Source organism: Schistocerca serialis, chromosome 6 (genome assembly GCF_023864345.2).
Source record: "Schistocerca serialis cubense isolate TAMUIC-IGC-003099 chromosome 6, iqSchSeri2.2, whole genome shotgun sequence".
NCBI lineage: Eukaryota > Metazoa > Arthropoda > Insecta > Orthoptera > Acrididae > Schistocerca > Schistocerca serialis.
In genome coordinates, this window is record NC_064643.1 from 477,308,806 (window position 1) to 477,323,149 (window position 14,344).

Below are 14,344 nucleotides of genomic sequence, written 5' to 3' on the forward strand. Positions count from 1 at the left end.
AATGATAATCTGGATTTAAGAAAGGTTACATAACTCATAATGCTATTTAACAATGATCAATTTACAAAACAGTACCAGTGATCTAAGCAAGGTTGCGTACATCACAACACTCTATTTAAAAAAATGAGGTTTCATGCAATTAATTGTATAGTAAAAAAATTAATCAAATCATACTTAATCAAAGAAATGCACAAAGTTATGTCTACATCATTCAAAACTGTAGGACAGAGGAAAAATTTTCAGACAACTGGGAAAAATTATTAATGAAGTTTTTGCAAGGTTTAATATTATGTTCATTGTTGTTTCTAAAATATTCAAATAACCGTCCCCTTGATACACATCAAGCAGACTCATTTATTTTTACAAATGTCGTAAGTTCGGTATTCAATTCCTTTAGAGATGTAGCAATAGACAAAACTGTAAATAATGTACAGGATGATTATAATTAAAGTTAAACATCCAAACCGCTATAGAAATAACACCACTGGTCAGAATGACGGCAAATTGCAATGGAATATTATCGGAGTAGGGAGGAAAACATATGGCAGAAGAAAAATAAATAGTTATAAAATGTAGCAATAGATGGTGCTGTAAGAATCTTAATTTAATGGAGGTCGGCAACAAATGACAAATGAATCATACAACAATGCCTAAGGTGTACATCTGATATTAAACAAACTGTACTACTCAGTGTGCATGGGTGTACAGGTGTGATACTGTTAATTACTTAAGCCCCTCCACCACAGCAATGTCATATCACATCAGATGGTAATAATCGATTTTTAATTGTCCTGAGGCCAAAAACAATATAAAAAGCATCAATCACATCAGTTTTCAATTGTCCTGAGGCCAAAAACCACATAAAAAGCATCAATCAAAATCAAATCGGATTATTAATTTCTGTGTGACTGGCACAAAACATGTTCAATATGCTGTCCACCGTTTTCCGCACCTAGTTAAAATCGAGTAACAGCATGTTCCACAACTGATTGAAGTGTTTCCGGGGGTCACGTTCAGAATGTGTTGCGCAACATGTGCCTTTAATACAGCTAAGTTTGCAATCAGAACACTGAACACAGCCAGAAGTCACATGGATTAAGATCAGGTGATCGGGACGGTCAGGCTGTAGGGAAATGGCAGCTGATAATTCTAGCATTTCCGAAATTGTGTTTTTCAGCAGCTGCTTAACTGGATTTGCAATTTGACAAGCTGCGTCATCTTGCATACAAATGATCCCATCATCGCATCCACATTGCTGGAGAGCTGGTATGACATGGTTGTGCAAAAGAAATTCGTAGCGCTTACCACTGATGGTACAGGTAGCAGGAACGGAAGCACCTCTCTCTTCAAAAAATATGGCCCTATGATAAGTTATGCCATAAAACGGCACCACACAGTGACCCTTTCAGGATGAAGTGGTACTGGTTGATTTGAGTGTGGATTTTCCATTGCCCATATTTTAAATTTCTGTGTATTGACATATCTATCAGATGGAAGTGGGCTTCGTCTGTCCACAAAATCTTCCACTTCCATGCGAGAAAGAAATTCTAAAGCAAAAGTCTCTCTTGCTGGCAGGTCAACAGCAAACAGCTCGTGCACATGGGTAATTTTGAATGGATAGCAAAGAAGGATGTTTCGTAGGATTTTACACACTGTGCTCACGGGTATGTCCAATGTTCGGGCAATTCGTGCACTACATGTTTGCACACCACCACTTGTCTCCTCCTGCACTGCAGTGGCCACTGCTTCCACTGACGTCGAATCAATTCGTTTCCTCCCTCTACCAGGTTGCGCACCAAAAGAACCTGTCTTTTCAAATTTCCGAATCATTTTCTAAAAACCCACAGCAGTCATCGGACTAAAGCCTTTTTTTTCAAACCCTTCTGCTTTAAAGCAGAGCACAATCCTGCATTGAGACAGTCATGACGAACGCCGTGTACCCAGCTTATTTATACCAACTTCAATGTGTCGTGCACATGACCGGTGTTTTCATTTACGTATTCTGACACATACAGCGCCATCTATTGATCAATTTTCACACTATTTTTTTTCTTCTGCCATACGTTTTCCCCCCTCTCCCTGATAATATTCCATTGCAATTTGATGTCATTCTGACTGGTGGTGTTGTTTCTACAGCATTTTGAAAGTTTAACTTCAATTATAATCACGCTGTTTTTATATCACAGAATTATTGATTGGTTTTCTGTTAGTTGTTTCTACATACAGTTCTGGACATTAAAGACCAATTTTCCAGCCTGAGCAAGTGTTAATGAGGTAAAGTATAATTTTCAAAATCTTGGAGGCACATACTGATGAGAATTCAAACCAAGAAAAAATAATTTTGAGGTTTTAAATAATCCCACCAATCTTGGACTTTATGTCATTGCAAGTCTTGAACAGAAATAAATCAATAAGTTAACATAAAAGAGAAATAAAACTGTACTCAACATGAAAGGCGATTTTCAAATTTCCGAATCATTTTCTCCAGACCCACAGCACTCACAGGAGTTCCAATCTTTGAAGGAACTTATATTGAGTCCTATAGTTTCATGTGGACTCTAAATCAAAGAGTAATTTGGGACTTTCCAGCTTAGCATATCACTGCCAGTGGTGAAAGAAGCCAGAGAGGAAAGAAAAAATCCTCCTATGAACTAGGGATCAAACCCCCTACCTTTGAATTTGTAGTCTGACACTCACTGAGCCACAGATGACTTTGGTTATTTTCGTTAAAAATGTCACGTGAATTTGCATTTAGGATAGCTCATATTAAAGAAATAAAGTTTTAATTGCATAAAAATGTTCAATAGAAAATGAAAGTCTTACAGACAATGGTGTGAAACCTTACAAATACATATTTTCTCTCATGAAATTTGTTATACAGAGAGTATTAGATTTCAGAGGGAATAATTACAATATTATAAGAACAGAGTGTATATGCAGACAAGAAAAATAATTATGAATTTTTCCCACATTCCTTGGTTAAAAATATACTTTATCCAGGTGAAAATACACTCTTTCCCAGATGAAAATTCAGTGTATCCCTGGTGAAAGTACAGTGTTCCCACATTAAGTGAAAATATACTTTCCCATGGAGCTGTAAAGCTTATCAATTCTGTGAATGGTAAAGGTTTTACTCACTGGGATAGAACTTCCCAACGCTAAGAAACGAAACCGAGCAAATAAAAACGCATCATGGAAAGATCTTCAATGTGCATCAACATAGACACTGCATATTTTTGTAGTACAAAACTATAAATATGAATTCCACTAAAGAGAGCGTGGTAGCTTCCGAAGCACGGAAATCGAGATTGTGATGTGATTTTATATCAGCCAGTCATAGCTCATTTCACATGACAGCAGATATTCAGAACATAGGACATGTGATGTAGTCAGCCAATAGCAACATCACTGTTACGTAGCGCAAACACACAAATAGGGAAAGTCAATGTTTTGAATTAACATACATACAGGATAGCTACAAGAAAAGCCAAGCTTTCACATATAATACTGGTCATAAATTTTTTTTTTCCAATGATTGGACTAGGCAGGATCCTAAGAGCACAACTTAAATTGCAGCAGCTGAATATTTCTGTCAAGCACAATTAATACTCACTCTGCTGTGTCCCGAACACTTTGTAGGTTCCCTGGCTGAATAAATGTTTCTTTGAGCACTTCAACTTTTCCATAGAAAACCCAATTACGTGAGAAATTGCTCAAGAAATCACCTCACACTTTTTTAAGGATAATTATACTTTCTGCCACCATTATTGCATAATTTTTGATCTACGAGAAAATTAAAATAAATATGCAAAACTAACCTTGAGCTTGGTCTCTTTTAACATGTGTTACCCTTTAAGACATATCAAACAGTTTTGCCCGTAAAATTTTAAATAATGACATAAATGGCTTGTCTTCTGGGCCCCAAATTTTTCTAAGTAGTTGGTCCTCAAAAGGGTTAAGTTTAGAATCAGATTCAAATGCTCCGTGATTCACGAAATTTTTTGAGTTTGATTCAAATACTCTGTGATTTAAGATATTTATCACACATTCTCACACGTAACATTATTCATCTTACATGAAAGGAAATTTAATTTCAGAGTAACAGTTCTCAAACAACGATTCACAATATTTTCCTGGGACCTAGTAGGAATGTAAACAGTTGTGACATCACAGTCATCGAAAGCAGTTGTTGTTAGGAAGTATTGCATAGTCTTTTTTGTAAAGCCTTTGATACATTTTGCTGTCAGCAGACGTTTATGTGTGCATTGTGTTTTGCTGTTGTAAATGGCACAGTTTCTTTGCAACTGAAGTTTTATTTTGGTGTTATTCTCTCGTTTGTTTTATTGCTGCAGTATTATTCTGCAGTAGCCTGCTAAAGTGAAATTCTTTGTTAGAGTATCAGTTCTTATAAGTTAAAGTTACAAAAATTTAACTGAAAACTAAAACAATGAAAAATTCCCAGAATTCTAAAAAAATCCTGGGTTTTTCCTGGATGAAAATATTCCTGGGTTTTTCCAAGATTTCCCAGTTGCCCTGAAGAAGGAAATTACTTCATTATTCCTCATAAAAAATTACTTTAGCTCAGAAATGGACAAATAATCCCAGTAACAAAATCTTTGACCACATGGCCTTGCTGCACTAATAGTGCAAACTGCTGAAAGCAAGGGGGAAACTACAGCTGTTACTCCTCCTGATGACATGCAACTCTAGTGTATGGTTAAATGATGATAGTGCCCTCTCGAGTAAAATATTCTGGGAGTTAAATAGCCTCCTGTTTGGGTCTCCAGGTGGGAACTATTCAAAAGGAAGTCGTTATCAGGAAAAACAAAACTGACACCTACACATCAGACCATAGAATGTAAGATCCCTTAATTGGATACGTAGGTTACACAATTTGAAATGCGAAATGGATAGGTTGACATAAATATAGGGGCAATTACTGAAGTTCGGTGGCAGAATAAACAGGACTTATGGTCAGCCGAGTACAGGATCATAAAAACAAAATATAAGAGAGGTAACACAGCAGTACGTCCAATAATGAATAAGAAAATAGGATTGGGGATAAGCTACTATTAGCAGCATTGTGAACATGTTATTGTAGCCAAGATAAATTCAAAGCCAACAATCACCATAGTACTAGAAGTTTATATGCCAACTAACTCTGCAGATGATAAAGAAATTGAAAGAATGTAGGAAGAGCCAAATTAAATTATTGAGATAGGCAAGGGCAAGAAAAACAATTGTGAGAGAGTGACTGAAATTCATTAGCAGGATGAGGATGGGAAGGAAAAATAGTGGGAGAATGTCGACTGAGAGGAAAGGAATACAGGGGGAAGCCACCTTCTTGAATTTTGCACAGAGCGTAATTTAATCATCACTAGCACTTGGTTTAAGAATTATGAAAGAACTGTGTGTTCATGGAAGAGACCTGGAGACACTGAAAGGTTTCAGATTCACTATATAATGGCTAGGCAGAGATTTTGGAACCATGTTATAAACTGTAAGAGATTTCCCAAGGCACATGTACACTCTGACCATAATTTATTGATTATGAACTGTAAGTTAAAAATGAAGAACTTGCAAAAAGGTAGGAAATTAAGGAGATTGGACCAAGCTAAGTTGAAAGAACCAGAGATTGTTGAGAGTTTCAAAGGGAGTTTTGCGCAACAACTGACTGAAATAGAGAAAAGTAATATGGAAGGAAAAAAATGGGTAGCTTTGAGAGATGAAATAGTGAAGGCTGCAGACGATCACATAGGTAAACAAACAGAGCCTAATAAAAACCCTTGAATATCACACGAGATACTGAATTTAACAGATGAAAGGACAAAACATAAAAGTGCAGAAATTGAAGCAGCGAAAGGGAATACAAACCTCTATGAAATGATACTAACAGAATAAGCAAAGTGGCTAAGCACGAGGGGCTAGAGTACAAATGCGTGCCATCAACTGTCAGCACATACAGTGCTGGTAACATTTCGTAAACTAGTTTATTTTAACACCAGTTTTTACAAATGTGTACCACATGCACGGTTTTATCATCTGATGTATGACGCGACACTGATGTGTCTGCTCCTGTGAGTTAAGTTCCTACGTGTTCAGGACTATGTAACAGTGCACCATATACAGTGACACTAAAGCACCACATACAGTGATGCTAAATTAATGTATGTTAAGTATGTGAAGATGACAATTAAAGTTTGCAAAATATAGTCATTCACATATGTATTTCATGTGTTATCGGCTAAATAAAACTCATTCAACCAGAGTATTATATTGTTGTCAAATGTAAGTATACAGCATCATGCATAACTAGAGGAAATATAGATACCACAAACAGGAAAGTTAAAGAGACCTTTGGAGAAAGGAGAGGCAGCTGTACGAATATCAAGAGATCAGAAGGAAAACCAGAACTAAGTACAGAAGAGAAAGCTGAAAGATGGAAGGAGTATTTCGAGGGGCTATACAAGGGAAATGAACTTAAAGGCAATATTTCAGAAAGGTAAGAGGAGATAGATAAAAGACAAGATGGGAGATGTGAAAATTTGATGAAGCATTGTAAGACCTATGGCCCCTGGAGTATATGACATTCCCTCAGAACTGCTGGTACCCTCGGGAGGGCCAGGCCTGACTAAGCTATTCCATCAGGTGTGCAAGATACACGGGACAGGGTCGAAATGCTCAGGCTTCAAGAAGAATGTAATAATTCTAGTTACAAAGAAAGCAGGAGCTGGCAACTGTGAATATTGCCAAACTATCAGTTTAATAAGTCATGGTTACAAAATATTGACACTAATCATTTCCAGAACAACGGAAAAACTGGTACAAGCTGACCTCAGGGAAGATCAGTTGGGTTCCAGAGAAAGGTTGGAATACACAAGGCAATACTGACCCTACAACTTATTGTAGAAAATAGGTTAAGGAAAAGCAAACCTATGTTTACAGAATTTATAGATTCAGACAAAGCTTTTGACAATGTTGATTGGAATCTACTTTTTTAAATTTCTGATGGTAGCAAGGACACCAAACAGGGAGCAAAAGGTTATTTACAACTTGTACAGAAACCAGACAGCAGTTACAACAATTGAAGGGCATGAAAGGGAAGCAGTGGTTGAGAATGGAATGGAGACAGTGTTGTAGTCTATCCGCAATGTCATTCAATCTGTACATTGAGCAAGTTATGAAGGAAAGCAAGGAGAAATTTGGAAAGGGAATTAAAGTTCAGGGAGAAGAAATAAAAACCTTGCGGTTTGCTGACGATACTATAATTCTGTCAGAGGCATCAAAGGACTTTGAAGTGCAGTTGAACAGAATGGACAGTATCTTGAAAGGACGATATAATTTACACATGAACTAAATCAAAATAAGGGTAATGGACTGTAGTTGAATTAAATCAAATGATACTAAAGGAACTAGATTACAAAACAGACACTACAAGTAGTAGATTAGTTTTGCTATTTGGCCAGTAAAATAATTTCATGGTCGAAGTAGAGACGTTATAAAATGCAGACTGCAATGGGAACAAAAATGTTTCTGAAAAAGAGAAATTTGTTAATTTCAAGTATAAATTTATGTGTCAGGAAGTCCTTTCTGAAGGCATTTGTCTAGAGTTTAGCCTTGTGCAGAATGACACTTGCGGCATAACTTGACTAAAAGAATGGGATTGGTCGATAGGACACATTCTGACACATTACGGAATCATCAGTTTAGTACTGGAACGAAACGTGGGCAGTAAAACTTGCAGAGGTGGGCCCAAAGACAAGTACAGTAAGCAGTTTCAAATGGCTGTGGGTTGCATAGTTATTCGGAGATGAAATGCACAGATTTCACTGGCTTGTGCATGCCCAATGCCGGAATGATAAATATGCCACTATCCCGGAAAACAGCGTAGCCTGTAATGGTCATCAACACAAAATAGGAGGTGTGATTCATTTGAGCCAGTAAACTGTTTCCTGAATTCAATGTCAATGCACAATATTCCCATACCCAATGAAACTACAGATAGGAGTAATTGTTTCCTAAGCACAAACCATCAGTTGCTGACCACTGTTTTTAGAAACCTGTGATAAACAGTCAGAGAAAAAAAAAATTAAAAAAAACTTTCATCTGCCACCACGTGGGACACAGACTTATCCTTGGCCATCTTTAGAGACTGACAGAATAAAATGGAGGATGGTCAGTGTTACACATGTTATGAACATCCAGGTTATTAGAGATACGGCTTTAGCCCTGATGGTTTGTTAAACAAACCTGACTCTTTTGTTCGCTGTCTCACTACTGTGTCAGCTGGCTCAGTAATATATAGAAAGGAATCCTCTATCATTTGCACTGATAAGCCAAAACATTATCATCAATGACCACAGTGAGACTGAATGGGCCTGCTGTAGTTGCGGCTGCATAACTCGTTAAATAAGCATATAAATGGAGCACAGACAAATGAGTAATAATTCAAACGAGGATTCAGGCTGTAAAAGGGGACATCCATTAACATGTGCAACTTTAACAAAGGGCAGGTTATTATTGTCTGGTGCCTGGGAACGAGTCTCTAGCATAATGCAAAGCTGGGCAGCTGTTCACATCCAACTATAATGAACGTCTAGGGAAAGTTGTTGAAAATGGTGAAACCACGAGTAGATGACAAGGTGTTGGTCATCCACACCTCATCACAGAACATGCAGATTCAAAGCTGTCTGCTGTGAAGAGGCCACGATATCATCAAGATTGGACTGTATATCAACACTGTCCGATGAATAACATTTATTGCTGCATCAGATCAAAGGTTGTGTCAGCTGCGCTGTCATACAGGCAAATGGATGCATGGAACAGGCACTGTCATCCAGGTACATAGCTGCATGGAACAGGCACTGTGCCATAGAAGCAGGCCAGTGATAATCCTTACATGCTCATTCCATTTCATATCACTTTGCAAAGTTACACCTAGATATTTAATTGAGCTGACTGTGCCACATAGCACACAACTAATGCTGTATTCCAACATCAGGATTGCTTTTCCCACTCATCTGCTTTAACTTACATTTTTCTACATTTAGAGCTAGCTGCCGTTAATCCGAACACCTAGAAATTTTGTCTAAGCCATCTTGAATCCTGTTATAGTCACTCAATGATGACACCTTCCACTACATCACAGCATCATCATCAAAAAGCTGCAGATTGCTGCTCACCCTGTCCATCAGATCATTTCTGTATAAACAAAATAACAGCAGTTCTATTACACTTCCCTGGTGCACTCCTGTCTCTGATGAATACTGCCAATGAGCACAATGTACTGGGTCCTGTTACTATTATCTAGGTATCTATTTCATAAGGTCGCCCTTCATTAACACTTTATAGTGGGGTACTGTGTCAAATGCTTTTAAAATCTATGTTTATGCATAGGTTTCATCTGCTATAATGACTTTCTAAATCAGAGCCCCATACTATGCAAATTTTCACCACTGTACAGAATTTTTGTGTCACTCATTTTTATTTTAGATTTCAGCTATTAACTGCATCATGGCAACTGCCACTACCTATTTCCATTTGTCATTTTTATGTCAGTGACATCATTACAATGTACTCTGGTATTGTCTCTCCATAACTGCCCCACGAATTTGTCATTTTTATATCGTTATAATTTTAGCCATCTGTGCTATCTTGAGTTCTTTTTTATTACCATATTTACGCGAATAATCCGTGCAAATTTTTTTCCCAAATTTAAGAAAGAAAAACTGGAGTGCACAGATTAACTGTAATAAGATTGGTACTGCTTTGCCTCTAACAATAGATCCTCTTATACCGTAGTCCTCTTGTGGCCTCAGCTTGTGACATGTTGGTAGCATGTTAGCAGTGAAGTATTAACACCTTGTTAACTTGTTAATTATGGTTACAAGTTCTTGTTATTGCTCATTCACTCCTAAAGCAAAAAATATTGAAGTAGCAGAGAACATTGAAAAGCATGTAGCAGGAACAAAGTACGACTTGAGCGAGGGTTGTATTTGCAACTGGTGAAAAAACAAAATGCGACTTCAAGAAATGAACAATAATTGCTGGGCTTTTTGTGGCCAAAAAACAAAGGCTCTCATCCTAAAAAAAAAAAAAAAAAAAAAAAAAAAAAAAAAAAAAAAAAAAAAAAAAAAAAAAAAAAAAGAAGAGAGAGAGAGAGAGAGAGAGAGAGAAAGGCTCTACAATTAAGTAGATGAAAAGCAAAAACACAGATGTATGGTGACTAGTGAAACGTGACAAAGATTGGCTTTAGCGAAAGAACTGGGCATCAGTAGTTTCAAAGTTAGGCAGGGCTGGCTATCAAGATTTTTCATTTGAAATACATCAGGCTTCTGGAGGAAAACTATCATCCCTCAATGGCTTCCAGGCAATTACAAGGAAAAAGTAGTGAATTTTTATCACTAGTTGATAAATTTGTTCAGGCAACGTTCCTATATATTATCGCAAATTGGTAATACGGATCAAATGACAGTCTACTCTGAGATGCTGCTCGACAATACTGTGAACTGGAAATGGGAATAAAGTGTCATCACACTAATTGGCGACAACGAGAATCAAATATGTAGTGAGGTGGCCGATGAAAACAAAAAGCTCATGCTGAGTGGAAAGATCAAGTGGCCAGATTTGTGAGTGTATGAAGCGTGCATTGGACTCCATTCCATTACCACTGGTGGAAAGATCCTTCAAAAAATGTGGTATCAATGCTCTACAGGAAGATGGCAATGACAACAATGTTTCTTCTGCTAATGCTGATGATCAGAGTGATGATGAATACAACCATTATGTTAGAATAATTTTTTTTTTTTTTTTTTTTTTTTTTTTTTTTTTTTTTTTTTTTTTTTTTTGTAAATAAAACACAAATTAAAGCCAATATTTCTTTTCTTTTGTTCCTTTCTCCCCACACATTTAATGTGCACAAATTATTTGATGGTGCAGATCATTTGTATATATATTCAGTACACCATTTGTCCTTCTACCTAAATAAAAATTTTATATTATTACAGCACAAAGGACACTGGCTGTGAGCGGGCATTGAGGCTTCAATTGGAATCAATGGGGAAAGTTGAAAATTTGTGCCAGACTGGGATCTGAACCCAGGTCTCCTGCTTACTATGCAGAAGCTCTAACCACTAAGCCATCTGGACACAGTGGTCACTACAACTGCACCAACTATGATAGCATGCCTCCTGTCAGACATATCCGAAAGAACAGGCACGATTTTGATCCAGCAACCATTATGCATTAACAGGAGTTACTGATTCTGGCTGCGAGTAGGCATTGACTGAAATCAACAGGGGAAGTTGAAAATTTGTGCTGGATCAGGATTTGAACCCAGGTCTCCTGCTTACTAGGCAGATGCTCTGACCACTAAGCCATCCAGACACAGAGGTCCTCCACTGATTTAAATCAATTCACACTCACAGCCAGTGTCTGTAATTCCTTTGTGTCTTAATTTATAATGGCTGCTAGATCAAAATGCTGTCTGTATAAAAGAACAGACACTATAAAAAAAACTGAGACGAGACGACCAATGTTCTCTTCAGTGCAGATGCACAACAGGATCGAACTCTTATGGGAATCGACGAAACGCTGTGAGCAATGAGGATAATAGGCAAGGGGCACTGCATTAGTAGTGCGTGGATAATATGAGAATTTGGGTCTCACAGGAGATATTAAAAATGGTCAGTCCATTTATGACCAGCTCACATCCAAACCACTGAACACATTTTGGTAAAACTTAGCATAGAGACAGCTTGAACATTGAGGAAGAGCATAGGCTACTTTAGTAAGTGTGTAGTACAACATATTTACTGATTTGAAGAATGTAACATGAAATATGGAACAATAATTACTGTTTGAAAAAGTTATTTACTCTTTGACTTTGGAACTTTCATCATACTCATTTTTACTATTTGACTTTTGAACTTCTATGATATTCATGAAAATGCTTTTATTACTTGGTACGTTCAACATAATACGATTCAACTTAATGAATACAATGCTTATATAATTCTCTACATGTTTAATCAATACTACCACACTCTTATCACTCACAACCCCATCACATTTTAGCCGCTGAGCATCACGTGCTGCTTTTAACTTCTTTGCAGCACATTCACTTGCACTAATAGCTATGGCCATGCAGTTAGCATAACAGTTCATGGGCGGATGTGGTTTTTTTTTCTTTTTTTAAAAAAAAAAACAGCACTTACTTAAAAAACACACCTCGTATATATTTTGCATCCTTCTGTCGTTAACAGCCAACTGACAATGTGTCCCCCTATCTTAGAAACATTTTTTTATATTCTGATACGTATCATTAAATAATTTTGTAAAAATCTTTTTAAACACCATTAATGTTGAAGGCAATTTCTGCCTTGCAACGCTACATTTCAATGGCCTTAAGATCTGAAGATGAATGGAAACTGTCGAAACCATTTGTCTATTTTCCTATATGCAGTTTTAGTTAATTATGATTTTACAAGAATCAGCATTCACTGAAATAACAGATTACTGTCTCTACATGGACAGTGTGAGGTGACTACATACAGAAATTGGACAGTAGCTGGCTAGGCCATATGGTGTGATCTGACAAGTCATTACCTCTTTTTAAATGAGGAAAGGCATCAAGTGCTGTAACAACCCAATCAGACATTTCACCTACAGAGTGTGGAGGGTGTAATTCAGGCTGGACTTGTGCCCAGTCATTTGTATTACCATAAGCATTAATCAGTACAATTTATTTCAACTTTCTTGGAGATCACGTGTCACTGTTTCTGCTACATCTGCATGATGATATGCTATTGACACTTTTGTCTTCCAAGATGACGACAGCAGCATTTACAGTGCTGCACACATGTTCTGAGTTTGACAAACTCTCCAAAATCCTATCATGCCCCAACTGGCTCACTAAATCAGAAGATCTTTACACCAAACAAATTGTCTGGAACTATTTGTAACAATGGAAGAAAGACATCAGTCCACATGCCCACTATCTAGTAGCTCTACACGATTCAATCATCGATGAGTGGTTTCAGCTGGATATGGCATATGTTAAGGAACTTGATGAACACTTTCTCACTAAAACTAGAGGTAGTGTTATATAGTCACCAGTGGTGATCTCTTATTTTCTGCGCAGTGTGCCGAGTTTCAAGTTGACACTTATGTTTCAGGTACATTATCCCTTATGAGACTCTTGATAAATTGTGTCAAGTATTTGTGTCCCCTTACACACTGAATAAGAATATGCCAATAATTTCTACACAGTTATTACAATTTAGCATATTGTGGTCCAAAAATTTTGCTGTGCCTATCTTATTTTCTTTGTGCTAAAGGGCACTGTTGCAGATGAGAGCACTTACAATAACTGGTAACTCTTACAGAAAACTCTTCAAACAATTGGGCATACTGACAACAGTCTCACAGTTAAATTTAATCCCTTATGAAGGATGTTGTCAATAACAGTTCAAACACAACAGTCAAAGTCATAAACATAATACTATATTATTACATTATCCATCACTCACCCTTAGTGTTGCACAGGATGGGGTGAGGTATTAAGCTATAAAAGCCTTTCACCATGCACCTGGTGATGTAATGAATTTAATAGAAAACAACATTAACTTCAAATATAAACTGAAATCAAATCTGTTTGGCAACTTCTACTAGCATGCTTCTCTCTTTGGTAAGGACTGATGTGCTTTGATGCAAACTCCATGCCATAGGCTGAATTGTGTAAACTTTTCTTCAGAGTCCACAGCAGATGGACTCATTATCAGTTTGTTTAGTTTAGATACAAGCATTTTACATTAACTACCTGTGAGATCTCCATTTGGAACACAGAATACACCCCTGTGTAAACACAATTCGTCAACATAATAGTAATGAAAACCATTAAAATCGAAATATCTTAATGGGTACCTGCAATAGTGGGACTTAAACCTGAATTTTTGTCTTCTGCGGCAACACCTTGTCAACTGTGCCAGTCAAGCATGCTTCACAACCTAACTCAGCACTTAATTGTCCTAGTACCTCTCTTTTGGAGAAAGGTAGAGGCAAAATCAAGCTATGAATCACATAAAGAGATGTTTGCAGATAGTTCAGCTGCTGCAGGATTGCTCTGGAAACTGTTGTAGATTTGATCTGTCAGGATATTCCATTACCACGTACATACAGCTCTACAACAGAAGATTTATTCCGGCCCATCTACACAAACAAAAATTTAACAGATATCATTTTTGTGTAGGAATGATGGTTCAGTAGTCTTTATGTAAAAGATGTGCACATACTATGTAAGTTGACAGGTGTTACGTCTTACTTTGCATGCTGTGTGGTTCTTTTG

At 37.1% G+C, this 14,344-nt stretch overlaps 1 protein-coding gene and 2 non-coding genes across 3 annotated transcripts in view; all 3 read right to left on the reverse strand.

Annotated features, from left to right (window-relative positions):
* The window catches only part of LOC126483815 (nuclear pore membrane glycoprotein 210), a 260,572-nt gene that overhangs the window by 107,348 nt on the left and 138,880 nt on the right, over positions 1–14,344 (reverse strand). The window lies entirely within an intron of this gene.
* Trnat-agu (transfer RNA threonine (anticodon AGU)) lies at positions 11,075–11,147 on the reverse strand. The gene has a single exon. It is a non-coding gene; the product is annotated as a tRNA-Thr (tRNA).
* On the reverse strand, positions 11,313–11,385 carry Trnat-agu (transfer RNA threonine (anticodon AGU)). Its single transcript has one exon. It is a non-coding gene; the product is annotated as a tRNA-Thr (tRNA).